The following is a 21,669-nucleotide window of genomic DNA, read 5'->3' as shown; positions in this document are numbered from 1 at the left end:
CAGTGAGACCCTGTCTCAAATTAAGAAATAAAAAGGGCTGGGGATATGGCTCTGTGGTTAAGCACCCCTGAGTTCAATCCCAAGTACCAAAAAAAAAAAAGTTATTTTTATATTATGTGAACTTTACCTTCATCAAAGAAAACAATGTAAAATGGGTAGCACCCGTGCAGTATCCACCCTACTTTGGAAACCTGTGTTTTTGCAGGCCCAGCACTCAGTGCAACACCTGGCCTTGGCAAGGACATAAAAAACATTAGCCGTTGTCATGATCATTGCTGGAGACGCAGACTCTCGGCTTCCAGCCCTGAGTGCTTTCCGGAGCATCTCACGGCCTCGCCCAGACAGCGGCTCCGACTTTGATCTATGACTCTCTGCACCAGTCAGCAATAAAAAACCTCAGGGTTCTGGGTCACTGCCACAGGATGCCTAGCTTTGAAATCCAAGAACCCTTCCAGCTTTGGAAAGACTCGCGCAGCTGGCTGTGCTCAGGAACAACTCCAAGTGGACATTCCACGGTCCCTCACCGGTTGCTTATCAACTGGGCACCAAAGCTATTTCAACAAGCTTCGTCTGCTCAAGAAACTGGGCACCTGGTGTGTCCCCCCCCCACCCTTGGCTGGGCTAGGCTCGGCTGCCCTGGCGTGGTTTGATTTTGTGATGCCCACTCCCATTTCCTGCAGGTCCCTGGGATGCAATTCAGTGTTAGAAACGAAAGCAAACGCCTGATGGCTGTGAGGAGTTCCTGGGGACCCTGCGGAAACAGATCCTTTTCCTCAGAGCTGACAGACGGTGGCCTCTTCCTCCTTTTCCTGTCTGTGTTTCTTGTTCTCCATCCTCATCCCCAGATCCACTGTCCACCCTCCTCCAAACACACTTGGGCTCCAGGAGGAGGCTGATCGCAATGGACATCAACAGGCTTCTGACTGCATCTGCAGGTGCCGGTGGCAGGTACTGACCACAGAGGAGAGAGGAGGAGAGGGAGGGGAGCGAGGCTGGGGAAGTCTTCCTCTGCTCTCTCCCTGCCGTGGTCTGGCCGGGTCTGCAATCCTTTCTGAGCACAGCTTGGGCTGGGAGCTCCCAACCTGCCCCAAGCCCACTCCACGTGCAAAGCCGCAGTAGCCTCCCTGACCCTCTGGCTTGGTGGGAGCCCAGCCTTGCTGATGCCCTCAGTAAATGATCTTGCAAACTGCAGGTGCCTATGGTCTCCTGTTGGATCCTGACAAGTCTTCACCTCCATCAACCCTTGGGGGTAGGAATAGAGAAAATCAGAAGCCCTTGGGATGGGTGAGGGCATCAGGTGTCTAAGCCAAATTATCCTAAGCCTCCTCCTCACCTTTCCGAATCAATTGATCTAGGAACAAATATGCACCAAGCATTAAAGGGTCCCGATTACCTGGTGAAGCAGCCCCATGCTGTTTACAGAAGAGGAAACTGAGATACAGAGAGATGGTTGACGGTGACAGGGGGGTGAATGGCAGTAGCGAGCCTGACCGGGGTCTGGTGGGCTCCCGGGTCCTGCCTCCTGGCCAACACATCCAGAAGTGGCTAAGTGTCCAAGAGCCCGTGTCATGACACTGCGCACTGCAGAAGTGACAGCCCAGGGCCTAGGAGGAAACTCGCTGACCCCAGGAGGTCCGAGCTGCCATTCTGAGCCACCCTGTGGAGCGCCACAGAGTTCAGGTGCACCCAGGCCACCCCGCCAGCCCGGGCCACCCCGCCAGCCGTGCAGAAGGCAACTCTGGAAGCTCTTCCAAGGACGAACCTCAAGCTCATTTCTCAGTTCCTCAAGAGGCCCCGAGCTGGCTCTGCTGCTGTCAGAGGGAACCGTCGCCTGCTCCCTGCTCAATGCCCCTGATGTGATGAGCACCGCGGAAGACGGCTGGATCCGGATGCTAAACAGCCGTCAATGACATTGTCACCAGCCCTCATAAGGCACGGTGACTCACAGCCCTAATTAAAATGCTGAGGGGAAAATGTAAAGAAAGACTGCCATGGAAAACAGTGACATTCTGCTAAACTGCAGCATCATTTCTTCCAGGAAAAGAGAGGGAGAGAGGAGAGGGGAGCCGGAGTGAGCCCGCGAGCCGGAGTGCGCATGTGCGCGCGAATGGGGGAGGGGGTGCAGGTGGGAGGTGAGGATGGTTCTTCTAAGAAACTTGGAAAAATTTAACCCAGAGAAAAGTCTAGCTGAAACTACTCCTGCCTCCCAACTTTTTTTTTTTTTTTTTTTAGAGAGAGAGAGAGAGAGAGAGAGAGAGAATTTTAATATTTATTTTTTAGTTTTCAGGGGACACAACATCTTTGTTTGTATGTGGTGCTGAGGATCGAATCCGGGCCGCACGCATGCCAGGCAAGCGCGCTACCACTTGAGCCACATCCCCAGCCCCCACCTCCCAACTTTTAAAATTAGGAGATGTTAACATGGAACATTTAAACTTTCAATTAGACCCAACAAGTGTTAGCATTTGTATATTGGCTTCTACAATCATTTATCTATTTATCTGCCTATTCATCTATTTACATATTCATCTGTCATCTGTCTGTCCATCTGTCTGATTATCTCACTACCTGTCTTTACAATGAACCATTTGAATAAAGTGCCCATATCATGACGTTTTGCAACTAAATTCTTAAAGAGTTATTTATTTATTTATTTTTGTTGTTGTTTGGTTTGGGTACTGGAACTGAACTCAAAGATGCTTAACCACTGAGCCACATCCCCAGTCCTTTTTTATTTAGAGACAAGGTCTCACTGAGTTGCTAAGTGCCTCACTAATCTGCTGAGGCTGTCTTTGAACTTGCGATCCTCCTGCCTCAGCCTCCTGAGTTGCTGGGATTACAGGCCTGAGCCACTGGGCCCAGAATCAGCCCTAAATTCTTAAGTATGTGTGATATTCATTCTTGGGAATAAAGATTACGTTCCACCAAAAATAATAATAATAATAATAACCCTGCAATACCATTATCATGCCTAAGAAAATTAACTATACTTGCAAATATCTCACATAAGACTCAGGAAAGGTCGCTTTTTTAAAATTAAAAAAAAAAAAAATCTGGGGGATGGGGGACAACCTAAGTAGTAAATCTGGAGAGAGGAGAGCAGAGAACCTGCTTCCCAGTAGTACTGAGTCAGGAAGATCCTGCTCAGGATCTCTGGCTTCACGGGGCTGGTTCCTGTCATGTTGGGGAGGTGAAGCACATAACGCTCCACTTAGATGCTGGTTTTAAAACAGACCAGAAATCCAGGGTGACTACATCACCTTGTTTTTAAAAACCAAGTCTCCACATTTCATCTTACATGATTGCTTGCTTTAAGCAAACAAGAGGGGCTCCCGATGACTTCATACTTCTCTTGAAATCCAAATGCACCCTCAGAAGCCAACAAGATACCCTTCTCATAGGGACATTCAGAAAGAAACGCCCCACTTTGTGAGGGCAAGTCTTGAGGTGGGTGCCCCCAGAAATCATGGGCACTGAAGGCAACTGTAAAGGAAGCATTTATCTATGCAGAGGAGTTTTGCATGTTTATTTTTATAAAGATACCCCCAAAATAAAACAAAAATCCAGCCAGCAAGCCTGTCCGATCCTATTAATTTATACCCTGCTTTGTAAGAAATGGATTTCATCTCAATGACTTCATGATATTAGAGAAGAACTGATACCTGAAGGCATTTCCAGCCAAGTCTTATGTTAACAAACAAGCACACAGATACGATTGACTGTTCATTCCTCAAATGCTGGTCCATGAGCATAATTGGTCTTTATTTTTCTTATTGAATATTTCAGAACTAGACTACTGCTTCAAAACCAGAGAGAGAGAGAGAAAAAAAAAAAAAAACATGCCCAAAATCTGTCAGTTGCTGTCGAGTACTATTCTGATCGATCCCCTGAAGGTCACATCTTTTTGGCTTGAAATTCCTGGAGGGGAACCCAGCCCAGTGTGATCCACATGGCTATTTCAATGACCAAACAGGATGGACTGTCCGTAGCGTGTGCCTCCATGCATTCAAGTCGCTGGCTAGTGGGTACCTTTTTTTGAGCACCGTGAGCTACTTGAAGGTAGGGACGTCTATCCCCAGTTCTTTAGGCCGGAGCCTCTTTTGCGGGGTCTGGCACCACGCAGCAAGCTCAGGGCTTTATTCCTTCTATGAAAAGGCAGCTGACTGGACTCTTATTTGTGACAAGAAATCAAAATCCTTTAGCTGAGACATGATGTCTGCTCGCTGATACTCTCTGAAGCCCAGCAAGCTCTCTGAAGTCACAAGATCCCTTCTTCACTTCCTACTGGAAATGGATTCTAGGGAAGCCCACCTTTTAAAAACCCCAGAGTAGCAATTTAGCTGTCAGGTTGGGAATAAAGAAGAGACTCCTGAGTATTATTTCATGCCGGGCAAAGTTGGGCCAATGTTCCCGGCAGAAGCCGAGATGCCTTCGGGGCACCCGTGAAAACCTGTAGGGTTTCTTTCAGAGGTGCTTTTAGTTCAAACCTCCTGAAGCATCGTGGGTGGCCAAAAGAGCAGGATCATTGTTCCTGAGCTTCCCAACTGAGAAGAGGTGATGTGATCACAGGCAGGAACAGAACATATAAATCAGTGGAGGAGAAAGAAAATGTTGCTGGGGTTGTAACTGCAAGCCCCCCCTCAGGGCAAAGGTTTGCGGGGGAGGAGGGGGGGGTCCATCTGACCAGGGCCACCTGTCCTTTGAATGGATGCCAATTGGGCGAGTGTTTATCTCAGACCAGGAATAAAAAAGTTAAAGCAGAAAAAGGTTTTTGCAGATGATTATTCCAGGGGTTTTAACTCTTGCCTCCAAGGGCCAAGTAAGTGATACAAATATCAGTTAAGCCCTCCACAAAAACAAACAAGCAAAAAAAAAAAAAAAAAAAAAAACGAAACCCAACAACAAATGACCAAACTGAACAGAACCCAAACTCAAACCAGAAAACCAAACCTTCCAGAAAATTCCACCAACAAAACTCAAAAGAACCCTATGCCAACCTACCAGGACATAATTTGCAGGCCTCCTCCCTACAGAGAGATGCCCTTGAATTTCAACTTTGTTCCCAGATGAGAAGCCTGAAGCTTAGTGACAGGAAGGGGCGTGGCCAGTCCAAGGGACCACCTAAGGAGGGGGGGGGTCCTCTTTTTTGCATTTCTTCATTATGATCACTGAGATGTCCCTTGTCCCTTTTCCAGAGTCACATATGCACACTGTCCCACTGAGCCCTCTGAATAACCCTTGCAGTAGTGACAGTCCCCCAAGCATGGATGACCTGCCAGAGGGTGGCAGAGGTTCCCTAACTCACGCCCAGTCACTGTGTCCACAGATGCCTGCGCCTGGTCCCAGATGTGTCTCAGGATGACAGCTTTGGATTCTTTGCCTTTCTAGCTCCCCTGACTCCCTCGGCCACCCGCCCTGGGGTGGCAGCCACCTCCCCTCACCCTCTCTTGCAGTGAGAGCCTGGTACGTGGCTTCTTTGATGCCCTCTGCCTGATTAGACCCCAGGCTTTGCAAACGGGGCTCACCCCACCTAATCTGGGCACCGGGCCCTGGGCCCCGGCCTGGGACTTGATAGTCACCATTCGTCACGTCACATTTAACAAACGTGCTGATGGCAGTCACAGGATCACCCATGACAACTGCTCTGATCCTCGCGAACTATGATCATGCCAACATTCATGCCCACTCCACCCTGGTGGCAATGCTCGTGTTGGGGACTTAGGGACATTTTCTGCGGATACATCTTTTTCACTGAATTGAGTCAAGTGGGCTCCATGGCCCAGCATTCAGGAGTGCTGCCCACCATTCCTGGTCCTGTGAACAGACCCGGGAGCCCCAGAGACTCCTGCAGGGCTTGCAGGGGGGCGGGGGGCTGAGTTGGCTACTTCAATGAGCTCTGACCAGAGGATTGGTGATATCGATGGTGGTTAAATGGGTTTCATTAGCTCCTACAATTACCTGATAGGTTACTTTTGGGAGGGGGCAGGGGTACTGAAGATGGAACTCAGGGGCACTCAACCACTGAGCCCCATCCCCGGCCCTAATTTGTATTTTATTTAGACACAGGGTCTCACTGAGTGGCTTAGTGCCTCGCTTTTGCTGAGGCTGGATTTGAACTCACGATCCTGAGCTGCTGGGATGACAGGTGTGCACCACCACACCAAGCTGACAGGTTACTTTTAAGAGAAAATTTCTCCCTGAACAGATTGACCATGGGGACCAATGCCCAACAGGAAGTGGGACCTCAGGGCTGGCATCCAGCAAGTTCCAAGTGGGAGGAACTGTGCTCAGTCTTTCCCAAACAGTTTGCCTATTTGTAATGACAACCAGAAGAGACAGAAATCTCCTTTGCACTCTGCATCTCTGGGGCTTGTTTATGCTGATGGAAACATTCAGTTCCCTTCAGTGAGCACGGAACAGAGTTAGGACACTGAGGATCGGTCTCGGTTGTGTCGATAATGTGCTGTGTGACTTTCACCAAGTCACATGTCTGTTCTGGGCCTCAGTTCCCCTCTTTGGACTGTGAGGCTCAGGGATAAGAACTGAAGGCGTTAGAAGGCTCACAATAAGCAGGCGAACTGACCCGAGTCTTCCTGTGTGCTGGGGAATCAGCGCCACTGTTAGAAGGGAAGATTTCGGACAACGTTCCCGTGGTACCTTGGACAGCTCCCTTGCAGCTGGTGGCAGAGACCCTCTGGCAACATCCTGCATCATTCCAGCTTCTCGGCCTCACCTCGTGTCCTTTCCAGGGGAGGACACAGCCTAATGGGCTGGCTTCAGCCATCGGGAGAGAATAAAGGAGACGCAGGAAGCACAAAGGGCAGCCTGGTCTGGTGGCCCTGTCCACAAGGCTGACCCCAAAAGATTGATACAGGAGATGTTCCCCTGAGGTTTCTTTACTTCCTTCCAATCACCAGTCTTGACATAAAACTGTTATTTCCAGAACCCCCTTTTACACTCCTTATCATAAGATCTTCAAAACAACCCCTTGAGGGAGTTACTGCTCTCATTTTACAGATAATGGGACTGAGGTTCAGAGAGGGTAAGTGAGGAACTCTAAGTTGCACAGCCACGGAGGGAACTGAACTCGCCCTCATGCAGACGTCTTCAACAGGTCTCTCTAGTGTGTGGCTTGCTCTTTGTCTGCATGGCCTGGGACTTTGGGGCAAGGTCATGATAATTTCTGAAGATGCTGGTATGCTCCTGACGACTGGGGGTAGCCTCTGGCTGAGCAGATCCATGAGGAAATGAGGCTGTGTACACTAATGGAGTGGCAAGTGTCAGACTGTCTATGCATGCAAAACATCCCCGATTAGGAAGCCAAAAACCAGGTGGAGGTCTTCAGCGGTGCCACTGACCAGCGGTGACTGTGGGCATGGAGCCTAACTCAGTTTCCACAATGGCAAATGTGGGATTCAGATCACTACACAGGAGATCTGGGGGAGCTGTTAGGAGGTTCCAGAGAGATCTTGTAGGTGGCAGCACCTTGGAACCTAAACAGAGCTGCGTGCCCATCGGAGGGCTTTGGCAATCTGGTGGGTGGAGAGGGGCTGGGTCAGTGGTGCAGGGGCCAAGTGTCTACCTTCCCCAACCTGCCATGGCTTCTCAGACCTACCCACGAGGCGTCGGAGGGCAAAGAACAGGCCTGATCTCTCTGCTTCTGGCAGGGCCCCAAGGTTAAAAAACAAAACAGAAGGAAACACACATACACACACACACACACAACACACACACACCAAAAGCAAAGAGAAAACTTCAGTGGGGGGAAGCCATTCTCCCTCCAGAGAGCTGCTGCCAAACTCTTCCTGTGTCTTTTCAGACCTGTTTGCCCTGATCCCAATTAGAGAAGCTCTAACAAAGGGGAAGTTTTTTTTTTTTTTTTTTCTCATTCCTCTATAAGAGGAATCTGGGGAATCAGCTCCTTTCTCCTGTGTTCCCGAGGTCCTGGGCCACCAAAGCTCTGACATTGCGCCCTGGGCGCACTAGCCTGCACCGCACTGGTGCCAGGGCGCCTTCGGGAACGTTCCCATAGCGGTAGTGGCCGGTAGCGCACTTTTCCTGAGCCTAAGCGCCAGGTTTGGGTTGGACAATGAAAGCAGAGTGAGTCTCATCCCCCAGAAAGAACCCCACTGCCTCTTCTCCAGGACTGCTAGGGTCCAGATGGAGCGGGAAGCAACATTTCTTACCCTCAGGGGCCAACCCTCCATTCTGTGTAGGCAGGAAACCAAGACCCGGGAGTCTCCAGGATCCATCCCAGGGTGTTCAAATAAAATACAGCAGCAACATTTCCTGCGTATTGAGCAATTGCCCTGGGCTCCATATTTACGTTCGTGATTTTTTTAAGATCCTCACAACAGCTCACGAGAAAGGTCTTGCTTCCCCATTTTACACACGAGACCACTGAGGCTTAGAGAGATAAGGGACTTACCTAAGGTCACGCAGCAATTAAAAGGTAGCTCTAGAATTAAAACCCAGGAGGAGTCATGGAAAGGTTCCTGCCCTCTCTCCACTGCCACCTTCTAGGCGCGCGCCTCTCCTCTGCGGGAACCCGCCCCACACGGCGCTATCCATGATCTCCCGCGCGCTGAGAACTGCGGTCGCTGGGACCGTGGTGCCCCGGCTGTGGGGACGAGCGTCTCACGTCCTCTAGGGCCAAGTACCAAGAGCCCTGTCTAGACCCACCGACCCCAAGACCCTGGATAGTCAGGGCAGTTGGATCTCGCAGGGCTCCAGCTGGGAGCCTCGGCCACCTGGAAGCAAACCCATTGCGCTGGGCGCGTTGCCCGTCCCTGAACCACTGCGGAGCGCGCCCCTTGCCCACTCCAGGGACGTGCCAGGAGCCCTAGATCCTCCCTCGTGGGAGAGAAACAACTTTCCCAGGTTCTGGGAGTCGGCGCTCTCACACCCTAATCCCGCCCGAACAGAAGTAAGAGGTGCAGGCGGCCCCGCCATTGCCGCGGGAGCGCAAGAAGGATCCTGGCAAAGTTGGAAGCCAGGCGGGAGCAGCGTTGCCCGAGCTCAGCGTTCCTGGAGCAGAGCCCTCCCGGCCGCGGGCCCCCCGCGGCGGGCGGCTGCCGGTGCCAAGAGTCCGCCATTACCGCGATCGCAGGTGCGCTGCGTTCGGAGAGCCCCGACCGCGAAAGCGTAAAGTTGAAGGTGGGCAGGTGCAGCGATCCCCAGGGATTGGCGTCCCAGCCTTGGGCTGCCCGGCGGGGAGCGACGGTGCCCAGCGGTCCGCCATTACCCAGCGCAGCGTAGCGAGGAGCCGAGCGCGCGGCCGGGAAGGCGGCGGGCCCCGCAAAGTTGGCGCGGGGCGGATGCGTCGACCCTGGGGACGGGACCCTCCAGCCGCTGGCCGCCCGCTGGGAAGAGAAGGAGGCCCCCGGACCCAAGTTGGGACGCTCGGCAAAGCCTGCGCCTCCGGGGCGCCCTGGGGGCCAGCGCCGGAGCTTCGAGCTCTAGGGGACAGCGAGGGGCGCGGGACGCCGGGGCCGGGAACTCACCTGCCGCGGAGCCGGGCAGCGCCGAGGCCGCTCTCCGCGCAGCGCGCTGCGCGCCCGCCCGCCGCCGCCGCCTTCTCCTCCTCCTCCTGCTCTTCCTCCGCCTCCCGGGCACCCGTGCCGCGGCGCTGGCGGAGCCGAAGCCTCCGGGTCGGCAGCCCAGCGCGGCTGGAGGCGCCAGTCGCTCCCACTCACCTCCGGGTAGGAGCCGCGCGCGTCCCTCCCCTGTCCCTCTGCTTTGTGCCTCCCCGATCGCTCCCCACCCCCTCGCCTAGCCCCCACCCCTCCCTAGTCCCCTCCTCTTCCTCCCTCCCTCCCCCGACCCCAGCAAACCAAGTTCGGGACGCTGGCTGCGGGCTTTCCCCGCGCAGTGCCCGACGCCCCGCGCGCGCCCCTGGCTCACCCCGTCCGCTTGGCCGCGGCGGCCGCCCGACAGCCCCTCCGAGGAGCCGCGGCGCTAAGTAGCTCCTCGCCCTGCGGCTGGAAACGCGGCATCAATATGTAGGGACTGAGCCGTGAGCTCGGCGAGGGTCGTGAGGGGGAATTTATTTCTTAATGTCCCTCCTTTATCCTATCATCGCTGAAACGAATTAGCGGTGACGTCCAACCCGGCTGCTTTATGGGTGTGGGGAGGGAGACGTCGCAACCCTCATTAAAAGAGCCGCTCTGGGCTCCAAAGCATACATCTTTTATATAACCTAATTTCCATTTTTTTTTTTTTTCTATCAGGAAACACACACACACACACACACACAATTTCTGGGAGTCTTGGCGGGGGGCTGAATGTGGTGGCCGCGCAGGGGAGGGCAGCTCTCTTTGGGCAGAGAGGGCCCCGCAGGAGGCAGGGAGGGTTATTTCTGTCTCTACATCAATGTGGGGGCAATATTCCTTAATGGGACAGCAGAATATACAGACCCCCCACTCTGGCAGCCCTGGAAGCCCCCAGGAGCCAGCAGGGTGTCAGGGCCTGGGCTCTGGCCCTGGCTCTTGAGTGGGCAGAGGGCGAGTCAGCCCTTTCCGGAAATGTTGCCTGATTCTGGTCTTTTCTGGAGCACAGCTAAGGCCTGGCATCTGGGGAGGAGGGGAGGATGGAGGGGACGCATTGGCCTGTGACCTGGGAGACCTGCATGTGGGAGAGGCCAGGGCTGGGCTGGGCTGGGGGAGGGGCAGATGCAGGGAACCAAGCTTCCCTTCCTTTCTTAGGGGCCCTAACATATGGGTAACCATATAAACCCGTCTCCAAAGCTGTCTTTTCCTGGGCAGATTGCAAAGGATTTTGCATTTCACTGTCGCTGTTGCTCAGACACTTGGGGAAGCAGGGGGTGGGGGGGACTCAAGGAAAGAGCAGGATTTTCTCTCATACACACACACACACACACACACAGACACACCAACACACACCCGGCACCTGGCTCTGGGTGGCCTTATCTCTCCTCCCCAACAGCCCTGCCAAGGGATCCAGCCCACTCAGACTCCGACTTGTGCAAAGAAGCAAAGAAGAAAACGACCCCCCTTTGTCACTAATAAGTGCTTTTCAGATCGTCTTGCACATCAAGCAAGGGATAAGGGGGTGTGACTTTAGGAGCGGGAAGAGGGTGTAGGGGGTGAGGAGGGGAAGAAGGAATGAAGAAAAGGTTTGTGTTGTCTTCAACACCCTGGAAGGAGGACCAGAGAAATTCCATCCATCCCAGGCTCTGCCCCTCCCTGCCGGTGCTGTGTGGGGCAGGATCCGCAGCCTGTTTCCTCAGCTACCAAACAGGCTTGGGGTCATCGCAAGGATATGGCAAGACCACACGGGTGCAGTCCTTGACCCAGTGCCTGGCATATAGTAAATGCTCAGGAAAGAGCGGCAGCAGCAGCAGGTGATGCAGTAGGGACATAAAGGCTGGCTGGAGGTCCAGCTGGAGCCACGGCCTGGCAGCCCCGTCCCCTCCCGTCCTGGACCAGCTTCCCCAGCCTGAACCATTTCAAAGTTGAGCGCTGGGTTTCAGTGGTGTCGGTCTCAGAACCCGGCTCCCTCAATTACCATGGCAACTGGGGAAAATCAGGAAGCCAGGAAGCTGCTCTTCCACTGGGCTGGCAGTTCACCTGCTCCAAGCCGCCTGCCCGTGGGTGTGGAGTCGGGGTCCAGAGAAGCTCCGACTAGGGGCACCTCCTCCTGTCCCAGAACACGGGCTAGTTTGAAATGGAGGAGAAGGGTGGTCGGTAGGGAACACAAGACCATCCGATGGGGAGGTCAGGGCCAAGGCTGAGCGGTGCCTACAGGAGGCAGAGTTGGACTGGGTTTGGGGAGGGGGAGACAGAATCCCACTCTCCCCCAATTCTGTGCTCACTACCAAGTGTCCTGGTGCAGTTGATAGCAGAGCCTGGGAATGTGGCTCTTGAGACGGGGATCTTGGAGACAGAGCCTCGGAGCCCAGGAGAGGAGCCAGTCACCATGAGGAGTTGTGTGTGTGTGTGTGAGTGAGAGAGAGAGAGAGAGAGAGAGAGAGAGAGAGAGAGAGAGAGCTAGCAAACAGAGATGAGGTTGGGGGAGAAGGAGGCAGAAAAAGATGCACAGAGAGAAAGAGAGATAGGGAAATTGGCAAAGAGAGAAAGAAAGGGAGATGCTTCCCCCTCCTGACTCTGGCTGGTCCACGGGTTTAAGGGGAACGAGTGACAATACTTCTTGTAGTAGTAAGGAATGGTGGCTGTCTTACAATGAACACTTCACAATTTGCCAGCTTCGAGGCAGGCATTTTTAGGTGTAGATCATTTAATTGTGATAAAAATGATGCGACGACTCTCTTCCTTATTCCTGTTTAACGGGAGGGAAAACAGTCTCTGCAGGCAAAGCCACCTGTTCCAGTTTCTCAGTGATGGGTGACAGAGAAGGACTTAGAACTCAGGTCCTGGGACCCCAAAGTCAGGCTCCATTTCCCCACCCCCTGCCCCGAATCCTTGTGGAGAAAGGGGGGAGAGAGACCCTGGCAGAACGATCTTGTGGGGTGAGTCAGGCATTTTGCAGAGTGGCTCCTGATGTCTGGGGACCTTCCACATTAAGGCTGGGTAGCATGAGTGACCCTACATCAGGAAGCAAAAGACCAGAGATTTCTTTTTTTTTTTTTTTTTACCATCAACCAGGTGTTCCTGGGATGATGCACAGTGACAGTCCCCCAAATGCTCCTTGGCCGTGGTGACTTCAAGGTGGCTATGGGCACTCATGCTCCCCTGCCGGCTCCAGGTTCAGGGGAGGGGTGATGGTGGCAATGCCACCCTTCTCCAGGACTGAGGATGCCTACGCTGGCAGAGGCACCTCCAGGCATCTGCATGACATTCTATAAGTGGTCACGGTGATGACAGCTCTTCTGAGGTCTTCTCAGGGCCTTGTCCCTTAATCCTTGTGTGGGTCTTGGGTAGGTGAAGGGGTTGTCCCCTCTCCCTGTCCCTGGACCCTCACTAGTCCTTACCCCTCAGCTCAGAGGTGGGCCTGGGGGGAGGAGGGCCCTCTGGTGGAGCCGAGAGAAGAGAACAGGTTCATTTGCCGATGTGGCTGTCACGGAGGGGGTAATACATTATCCAGGGCTAATGAAAACGTAATTATCTTCTTTTGGCTGCAGAGAGGGGCTAATTTAATAGGCTGCGATGGAAAGGCATCTGCAGGATTCACCCAGCGGTGAGAACACTTGGGGGTGGGGCACAGCGTGAGTGAGGGTGGTCTCCCAGCTGTGTCCGGTGGCACCTCCCCCCAATTGTGGGCTGGGATGAGCCTAGGGGTCAGGCAGAAGCAGCACAGGGGGTGTGGTGGCTGGCGGATGTCTGTGAGCAGACAGACCTAGGCTTCTTTCCTGCCATGAGTTCTTGGGCTGATCCTTCGCTCAGCCTCTGCTTCCTCATCCATAAAATGGGGTGAGTTCTGCCTCATCTGCATGGACTGGGGAGAACGGATGAGCAACGTGAGAGGGACCCTGGCACATTCTAGGAGTTCAAGGACACTTTCACACCTGTTTCAGAACACAGAACACTCAGGAATGGTCACTCATTTACTCTGGGACCCGGAGGAGGCGCCCCGGGAGGTCAGGACACGCCCTCTCCTCCATCTCTAAGCCAGGGTTTCCCAGAGCCGGTTCTGTGACAGCCAGATCAGCATCCCTGGAGAACCTGCTGCAAATGCCAGTTCCTGGGCCCTGCCCCGAACCTGCAGAATCAGACCCTCAGGGTGGGGTCCAGCAGTCTGTTTGCCATATCCCCCCCCCACCCCACCCCGGTGATTCCGATGCCTGCTCAAGTCTGAGAATAGCAGTTCTAACCAGAAGCCAAAAAAAAAAAAAAAAAAAAGTTTGCTTGACTAAATGAAGGAGGAGCTGAGTGTCAACCCAGGTTTTAGTGACTTGATGGCAACAACTCTAGCTCTCCTATTAGGCACCAACTGTATACCCAGCCAGCATTATGTATACCCATATACCCAGCATTATGGCCTTGGACCCTCTTAGCCACCCCTTTATCCATTACTCACCGTCCTTCATGCTACTTCATCTCTAAGAAATGTCCCCTGCTCTTTGTTACTGTCCTGAATCACAGACCCATAGGAGATACCACAAGACCTGCGGGGAGGGGGTCCACTCTGTCCCCGCCGTTTTCATGACACACAGGTTCTCTCTCTCCTCTAAGCAGCAATCAGAAAATAGGGCTGTCTGAGAGCCTAGAGTCCTCAGGGAACAAGAGGTGTCACCATTCTGGGTGTCAGACACCCTGAAGACATTTGGAAGACTCTAGTAGGGAAGCAAGAGGAGGGGCCCTTTAAGGCTTAAAGAGGCAGGCTGGGCATAAGAAAGAACATTAGTTCCGGGGTTGGAACTCTTGGCTTCCAGAATCGGCTCTGTCACTAATGTCCTGTGTAAGCTCAGGCAAATCTCTTGGCATCTCTGGGTTTCAAAAGGAGATCTCAACTTGGGGAGGGCCATCTCCCTGGATTATATGCAAAAATCCAGTGCAAGTGTGTCTTTCTAGAGTTTTCTGCGGTTTCCCATCAGTGTTCAGCAGCTTTTGAAAGGGACTCGAGACCTTGTAAAAGTTGGTAACTGTCCCAGACTCATGAAAAAAGGTCGAGGCTCCTTGCCTGAGAACCCGCAGGCAAGATCATCATCGGTGCCCTTCATTCTGCGCGCCGTGCAGCCGAGGCAGTTCCCAGAAGGACCAACAGATGGCGCTAAGCCTTCACTGAAGCGCCCTGTTTTCGGAGACCTGCCAAGTGAGTCCCTGGTTGCCTGTACTCAGCTTTTGGGACCCCTCACCTGGGTCCCTGCTAAGCCAGGCTGACTTGGGTGGGATGAGGATATTGAGCCTCCCCGGAGCTGACTGCATCTCCTGGTTCCCAGCCCCCTCCTACAGCAACTGCCCAAGCAGAAGTAGCTCTCAAAGGAACGTGAGGGGCAGGGGGCTGGGGCATAGGAGATAGGAGGGGAGGGGTCCTGAGCACTTGGGGGACCAAGAGGAGCCCCAGGTGAGCTGTTTGAAGTGTCAGTTTAGTCCTGCAGCACCCCCTTTACCTCATTATAGAGCCCCCTGCCTGTCCCTCCCCAGTTCAAGGGACCATAAGGTGCAAGGTGTGGCAGAACCCCCATACCTGGGGGGGCAGCCTGAGGTCTAAGTCATGCTGGGTGCAAAGGGCTGGTCAAAGAATCTGTATTGTGAAGACAGCGGCAGGGGCTGGCCAGGGATTACAGAAGTTGCCAAAGTATGTGTTTCCAGGGGACACGTGCAGAGGGTTGGGTGGGAGACTCAAAGTCAAGTGCTTATCTGCCTAAAGGCACAAACACTCACATGCTTCCACCTGGGGCCCCATGTGAGAGCTCTGAGCAAGGAAATGGATTTCCGCTTCAGTGAGTGGCAAGGGGCGTCTCACTCTGCATATCCTGCAAAGGCAGGTGTCTAAGGGTTCCCTGAGAAGGCGATTCCCAGCCCTGGAGGCTGCCTCTAAAGATCTGGAATCTATTGATCTGGAGTGGCTGCATGTTCAGGAAACTCTCCAGGGGAAACCAAGGCAGGGGCCTTCTGGTCCCAAGGTGGCTGCTCTGTGCCTGTAACGTTATCCCAGTGAGCTGAGCGGGATCCTCATTCTCACCTGCAGACACTTGGAGTTCAATGACTTGGCTCCCCTCCCACGTGTCAAAGCAGAGATCTCTTATGATCCTGCCTCTCTCCACCATATCACAGACATGTACAGAAAATATGACACAGCGTGGTTCACTTCAAAGATTATGAAAATTCTGAGACCAGCCCCTGGGTAATGGAGGGTAATGGAGAGGTAGAAGAAAGAGGGGAAGGGAGATTTCAGCTTGGCATTTGGGAAAGCTACAAAACCAGGATCAGGAAATTTGACTTCTTCTCTGGCTCTGTCCCCCATCTGCTGCGTGACCTTGGGCAAGGATGCTCCCTCTCTGGACCTCTGTTTTTCCCATCTTATCAAATTAAGGGGTTGAACAAGAACGTAGTCCCTTCTCTGTTCTAGGTTGCTTTAGGCTCTACAGCTCGAGGGACAGGGCTGGGGAATGGAGTGTTGGTCCCAGGTCCCCTGCCATTCAAGGCCACTTTTTATCTGGGGATCTGCCTTCCTCAGTCGGGTTTCATGGGGACTGATCTGGGACTTCTCGGGGGCATCTTCTATCATCTGTTTAACGACCCACTCCCGCCTCTTTCTGGTGGGGCTTGTGCCTGGCACAGTGCCCAGGGCTGGGGCAGCAGAGGTGTCCTGGCAGGATTCTGGCTCCTGCAACAGCCAAGCTTACTGTCCATCGTAGGGACACCAGCATGCTGAGGCTTTGCTGTCTACACCACTGGAAACCGTGGAGAGGGATCCTGATGGCCTCACCCCGAATCTTCAAACTTTAATGAGAAACCCACTGAATTCTCCCTAGCCTGAGCTTCATATGCTCCGACATTTATTCAGACTGTCTTATATTCTTCTCTGTGTGGAAGTGGGGAGGGAACTAGGTGCACGGTGTGACTTAAAAGTGTAGGAATCGAACCTGGGCTCTGCTACTTGCTAGCTGTGTGACCTTAGGCAAGTTAATTACCCTTTCTGAGCCTCAACTACTTCTTAGGTCTATGCCCATGACATGAGATCATGCATGTGAAGCTCACGGCAGAGTCTTTGGCCTATAGGACACATTCAAGCAGGGCTAACTCCGTCTCCTATCATCACCATTAGTCTTTGTGGGGGTTCTTGTTTCTATTTGGAGGGTTGAAGCCAGGTCTGAATCTATCTCAGTGTTCTCCAACACGTCTAGCCGTTTGCTGGCACATGGCAGACATTCAATACCTCAATCCAATTAAACGGAAGAATCAGGACAATTTATACGAGTGATTCTTAGACTGTGGTTCCTGGCCTGCAGCACCAACAGCACCTGGGGATTTGTTACAGATGCAAATACTATGGGCCTTTCCGCAGCCTACTCAGTCCGTAACTCAGGGGTGGAGTCTGGCAAGCGGGGTTTCCAGAAGCTGCCAGCGAGGCTGAGGCACTTTCAAATTTCAGAGTCACTCCTCTACAACAGTGAAGAGTAGCATTAAAAAAAAAAAAAAATTCCGGGGGACCGTATGCACAAATCAGTTTTTCAAATAGGTGAAAGAGGAGCTTGGGTGAACCATGAGAGAGGGGCCGAGACACCTCCCTGCTGGCTCTGTCCTCCCCCTGGGACACTTAGGCCTCTACAGAGTGCAACTAAAAAGCATGGCCTTGCAACTTTCAATCCTCCCGCCCCCCTACCCAGCAAGCCTCCCAGCTATTGGCCAGCCCAGCTGTCCGTCCATCAATCATCCCTCCCTCCGTCTACCAGCCCCTCTGACCATCTCCCCCTCCCTCCCTCCATCCACCAGCTTGTCAGTCTGTTCACCCACCCACCCACCTGCTACTCTATCCACATGTATCTGTAGGAAGACCCCATATCTCTTGCATTTCTGTGCATCTTGCTGGCGGGACCCCAGCCTGCCCTTTCCCCCTCCTCACTTAGATAGGAACACCGGGTCCGTGTAGGAGGGAAGGGCAGGCGGAGTTCTTGGTCAGGACAATACAGATGCTAAGTACCGAGGAGACGTGACACAACATCCAGCGTCTCTAGGTGGGGGATCCCCCCTTCCATGATCCAGTCTGTGTCACGTGGCCCTCGTTGGGTTGCCCCGTGGGAATCGGCGCTGGGGAACTGGCCCAAAAACCAGAGCTGCCAATGGTGGAATCCTGTGTCTCTGACCCAGGGATCTCGTGTCTTCTGCAAACATCCATAAAACCACGGCAGGATAAATGGAGCGCTCACAAGCTGGGTGAAGCCCGACCTGCCCCTCTGTCTTGTTCAGCTCCCTTTGATCCTTCCACTTCCTCCACGACGTATGATGGCCACGTCACGGTGCATAACATGACCTGAGGGAGCTGTCCCGACCTCACAAAGCCAAGAGTTGGCTCGTCAAGGAGAGGGATAGGGACCACGGGGGACTCCGATTCTGCTGTAAGGCCGTAGGGGGCAGTTTTGGGGGGAGGAAGAAACCTGGACAGAGCACCTGTCCATCAGGTCAGCCTCGGAACCGACCTCCTCAACGAGACTCCCACAGCACAAGAGCTAGAGTCAAGAGTCGATAATCGGGATGGCGTCAGACTAAAAAGACTCTTCACAGCAAAGGAAATACTCAAGAAGGTGAAGAGAGAGCCGACGGAAGGGGAGAAAATCTTTACCACCTGCACCTCCGATAGAGCGTGAATCTCCAGGATGTGAAAAGAACTCAAAAATCACCAAAAAACCCCCAAATAACCCAATCAATAAATGGGCAAAGAAACTGAACAGGCACTTCACAGAAGAAGAAAGATGATTGGTCAACAGATATATGAAAAAGTGATCAACATCTCTAGCAATTAGAGAAATGCAAATTAAAACTACTCTAAGATTTCATCTCACTCCTGTCAGAATGGCAATCATCAAGAATACAGGCCACAATAAATGTAGGTGAGGATGTGGGGGAAAGTTACACTCATACACTGTTGGTGGGACTGCAAATGGGTGCAACCACTCTGGAAAGAAGTATGGAGACTCTTCAGAAAACTTGAAATGGAACCACCATTTGACCCAGTTATGCCACTCCTTGGTCTATGCCCAAAGGACTTAAAATCAGCACACTACAGTGACACAGCCACATCAATGTTCATAGCAGCTCAATTCACAATAGCTAACTTATGGAACCAACCTAGGTGTCCTTCAACAGATGAATGGATAAAGAATGTGGTATATATACACAATGGAATATTACTTAGCCCTAAAAAAGAATGAAATTATGGCATTTGCCAATAAATGGGTAGAACGGGAGAATATTATGCTGAGTGAAATAAGCCAGTCTCAAAAAACCAAAGGCTGAATGTGCTCTCTGATATGCTGATGCTAACACCCAACAAGGGTGTAGGAGGGAGGAATAGAAGTTCATTGGATTAGACAAAGGGGAGTGAAGGGAAGGGAGGGGGATGGGAATAGGAAAGACAGTGGAATGAATGGGACAGAACTTTCATGTTGCTATGAACATATGACCAATGATACTCCACATCACGCCGCACCATGAGAATGGGATCATAATTGGAGTAAGTTATACTCCACGCACATAGAACATGTCACAATGCACTCTACTGTCGTGTAGGTCTAAAAAGAACAAATAAAAAATTAAAAATATTTAAAATAAAAAATAAAAAAATTTTAATTAACCCTCAGAAATAAAAAAAAAGAATAAAAATGAATAAATAAATAAATCTGGGCAGCAGAGACAGCAGAGGCCCTAAGAAGGCCATGTCCAGGATGGACACTCTGGCCTCTTCCCTGCATGTGACAGTGACATCCTTCAGTCCCTCTCCCTGTCCCAGTGACGGTCAGGCTCTCTGCAGTTACCCTCCGTGGGGTGGGGACCCTCCATCTTGGTCCCCAGCACTCCATGCAGTATTGGGCACACAGTAGGTATTTAATAAAGGTTTTCTGATGCACAGAAGGAATTTTAGGCAGTATTAACGACGATGTCGACGATGACAAGGAATATGGTGATCTATGCCCCTGGGTGAACAGCTAGGGCATGCCAGGCCTGGTGCCAACCTTGCCCGACTCGATCAATGGCACCCCAGTGACATGTCCCAGATCCGAAAATCCAAAATGCTCCCAAATCTGAACCTCTGAGTGCTGACACGATGCCATCAGTGAACAATCCCGCACCTCAGGTGAGGTCCCAATGCAGGTGTCCCCAAACAATGATTTCAGGGCTGTGCACCTGAGGAGAAGCAGCATATCAATGAAATCTCATTGTGTAGACGCAAAGATTCCAAGGTTTGAAAACATCTGAAATCCAAGACATTTCGGATCCCCAGCATCTGGAATACGGGACCCTCAGCCTGTGTTGGTAGGTTGCTATGTCAGTTTTCACCCACTTGGTAAGTGGCCGAGGCAGGACGGGAGCTCAGGAGGATGATCCTGAGGGTCCAAGGGCTTACCTGCTACAAGATGGCTGTGGATGCTGGGGGCTGATGGTTGGAGGGGGCGGTTTGGGGCACAGGAAGATGGGATGCCAACCGACAGGCTGAGCGTGACTCCGGCAGGATCACCAGGGTGACCGTTTCTTGAATGCTTACTATGCGTCACGGTCATCTTCCTTGCTCCTCCCAGCTACCCCGTGAGCTGCGGGGTCCTGGCCGGCTCTTTGGGGAAACTGAGGCACAGGGAAGCAGACCTCACTGCAGAATTTGCCCTCTGATCTGTTGTTAGACCCCAACGCCCTCCCATCTTAAGGGAAAGTCTGGTTGAGGTGGAGTCTGAGGGGTCTGGGGTGACCGCAGGGCAAAGGGGTCCACTGGCTGGACTTTGGGACAAGACTGGGCAGACTCAGACCTGAAACCAAGGAGAAGACAGTGAGGTGGAGAGGATGAATGGGAAAAGGAGGTGCCTTTCCTGATCTTTCCAGCCCCGGGCATCCGTATCACTGGTTAACTTTACAGACAGGGAGAAGGGGTGAGCACTGAAGCCAGATGAAACTCGGCTCAAATCCAGCCTCTGCTTCTTGCTCGCTGTGTGACCTTGGGCGATTACCTAACCTCTCTGAACCCTCTTATCTTCCTGCCTTTCCAAAGCTTTGAAATTCACATCGACTAATAGCTACAAGGCACCTGGCGAGTAGCAGGCTCTTGAGCAATAAGCATGTCATCATTCATTTCCTATCTACTGTGGAGTCCCACCCCTATGGCCTCGCCCCGACTGCTCCCCTATGTGCTGACCTGCATTCTCACCATCTGCCACTTGCATCACTCCCAACCCAAGCCTGGCGAGGGCTGGGGCACAGGTATCCCCAAATCCCTTGCCCCTGGAGCAGGGCACCTGAGCTGTGCGTTCTATCTGGTTCCCATGGTCTCCCCCAGGGCTGGGCTCCGGCTGCACAGGGTGCTAACCTGCCTCAAGACACCCCCACTCCACCCTGCTCCCGGGATTTCTCCTCCAAACAGCCGGCTCCCCTCACTCCAGCCCTCATCTCAGGGTCTGCTTCTAGAAGATGTAGACTCTGCCATGTGCCATGCGGACTCCATCCTGTGCCCAAATGAACCAGAGACACGGTCCCTGCTGTCCGGACACCTGGCGCAAGGCCATTAGAAGAGACAGAGGGATGGATGGGGGAAAAAAGTCTGAAAGAATGATCCAGAGCATCTGAGGCCCCTCTTCCTCTTCTGGGCCTCTCAGGGGACCTCCAGGCCAGCCTCTGAGACACGCCCAGCTCTTTCCAGAACCGTAACAATGTTTCCCGAGCCTTTCCTTGGCCTCTGCATGAATTAGCCTTTTGGAGGCTCAAATTGCATGGTTCCTGTTGATGAGTATCATCTGCCCCTGCAAAACGCCCAGCCCGATGCTTTGTTTCCATTATTTATCTGATAAATATTCACTGGGCATCCACTGTCCTTCTGGGCCACAGAGGGACAGAGTGGCAAACAGACAGCCACAGAGAGCTGGCCTTCTGCTCCGGGAGGTGCATCAGACACAATTGCAGAGACGTAATCAACAGAAAAGCTCAGAAGTCAACAAACAAGGAACGCCACAGCATCAGGGCGCAGGGTGTGGGCTGATTTTAGGTAACAGGGCAGGGAAGCCATCTTGGGAAGATGTGCATACAGTGGGTGCTCCATAACAGATTG

General features: G+C 52.7%; 1 protein-coding gene across 4 annotated transcripts in view; it reads right to left on the bottom strand.

Annotated features, from left to right (window-relative positions):
* Nos1 (nitric oxide synthase 1) overlaps positions 1-21,669 on the bottom strand; it is a 142,270-nt gene that overhangs the window by 84,065 nt on the left and 36,536 nt on the right. The window contains exon 1 of one of the 4 annotated variants that reach the window (XM_046446300.2): positions 9,904-10,128. The exons of 2 other annotated variants lie outside the window; for them this stretch is intronic. The gene's annotated coding sequence lies outside the window, so the exon portion shown is untranslated. Of the gene's footprint in view, positions 1-9,503; positions 9,558-9,903; positions 10,129-21,669 lie in introns of those variants that run through there. One more of the 4 variants, XM_058579889.1, reaches the window with a different exon arrangement.

Source organism: Marmota monax, unplaced genomic scaffold, assembly GCF_021218885.2.
Source record: "Marmota monax isolate L192 unplaced genomic scaffold, Marmota_monax_Labrador192_F-V1.1 WCK01_AAM20220418_F8-fsc00092, whole genome shotgun sequence".
Taxonomy (NCBI): domain Eukaryota; kingdom Metazoa; phylum Chordata; class Mammalia; order Rodentia; family Sciuridae; genus Marmota; species Marmota monax.
The sequence above is the reverse complement of the archived record's forward strand: the minus strand, read 5'-3'. Positions and strand labels throughout refer to the sequence as shown.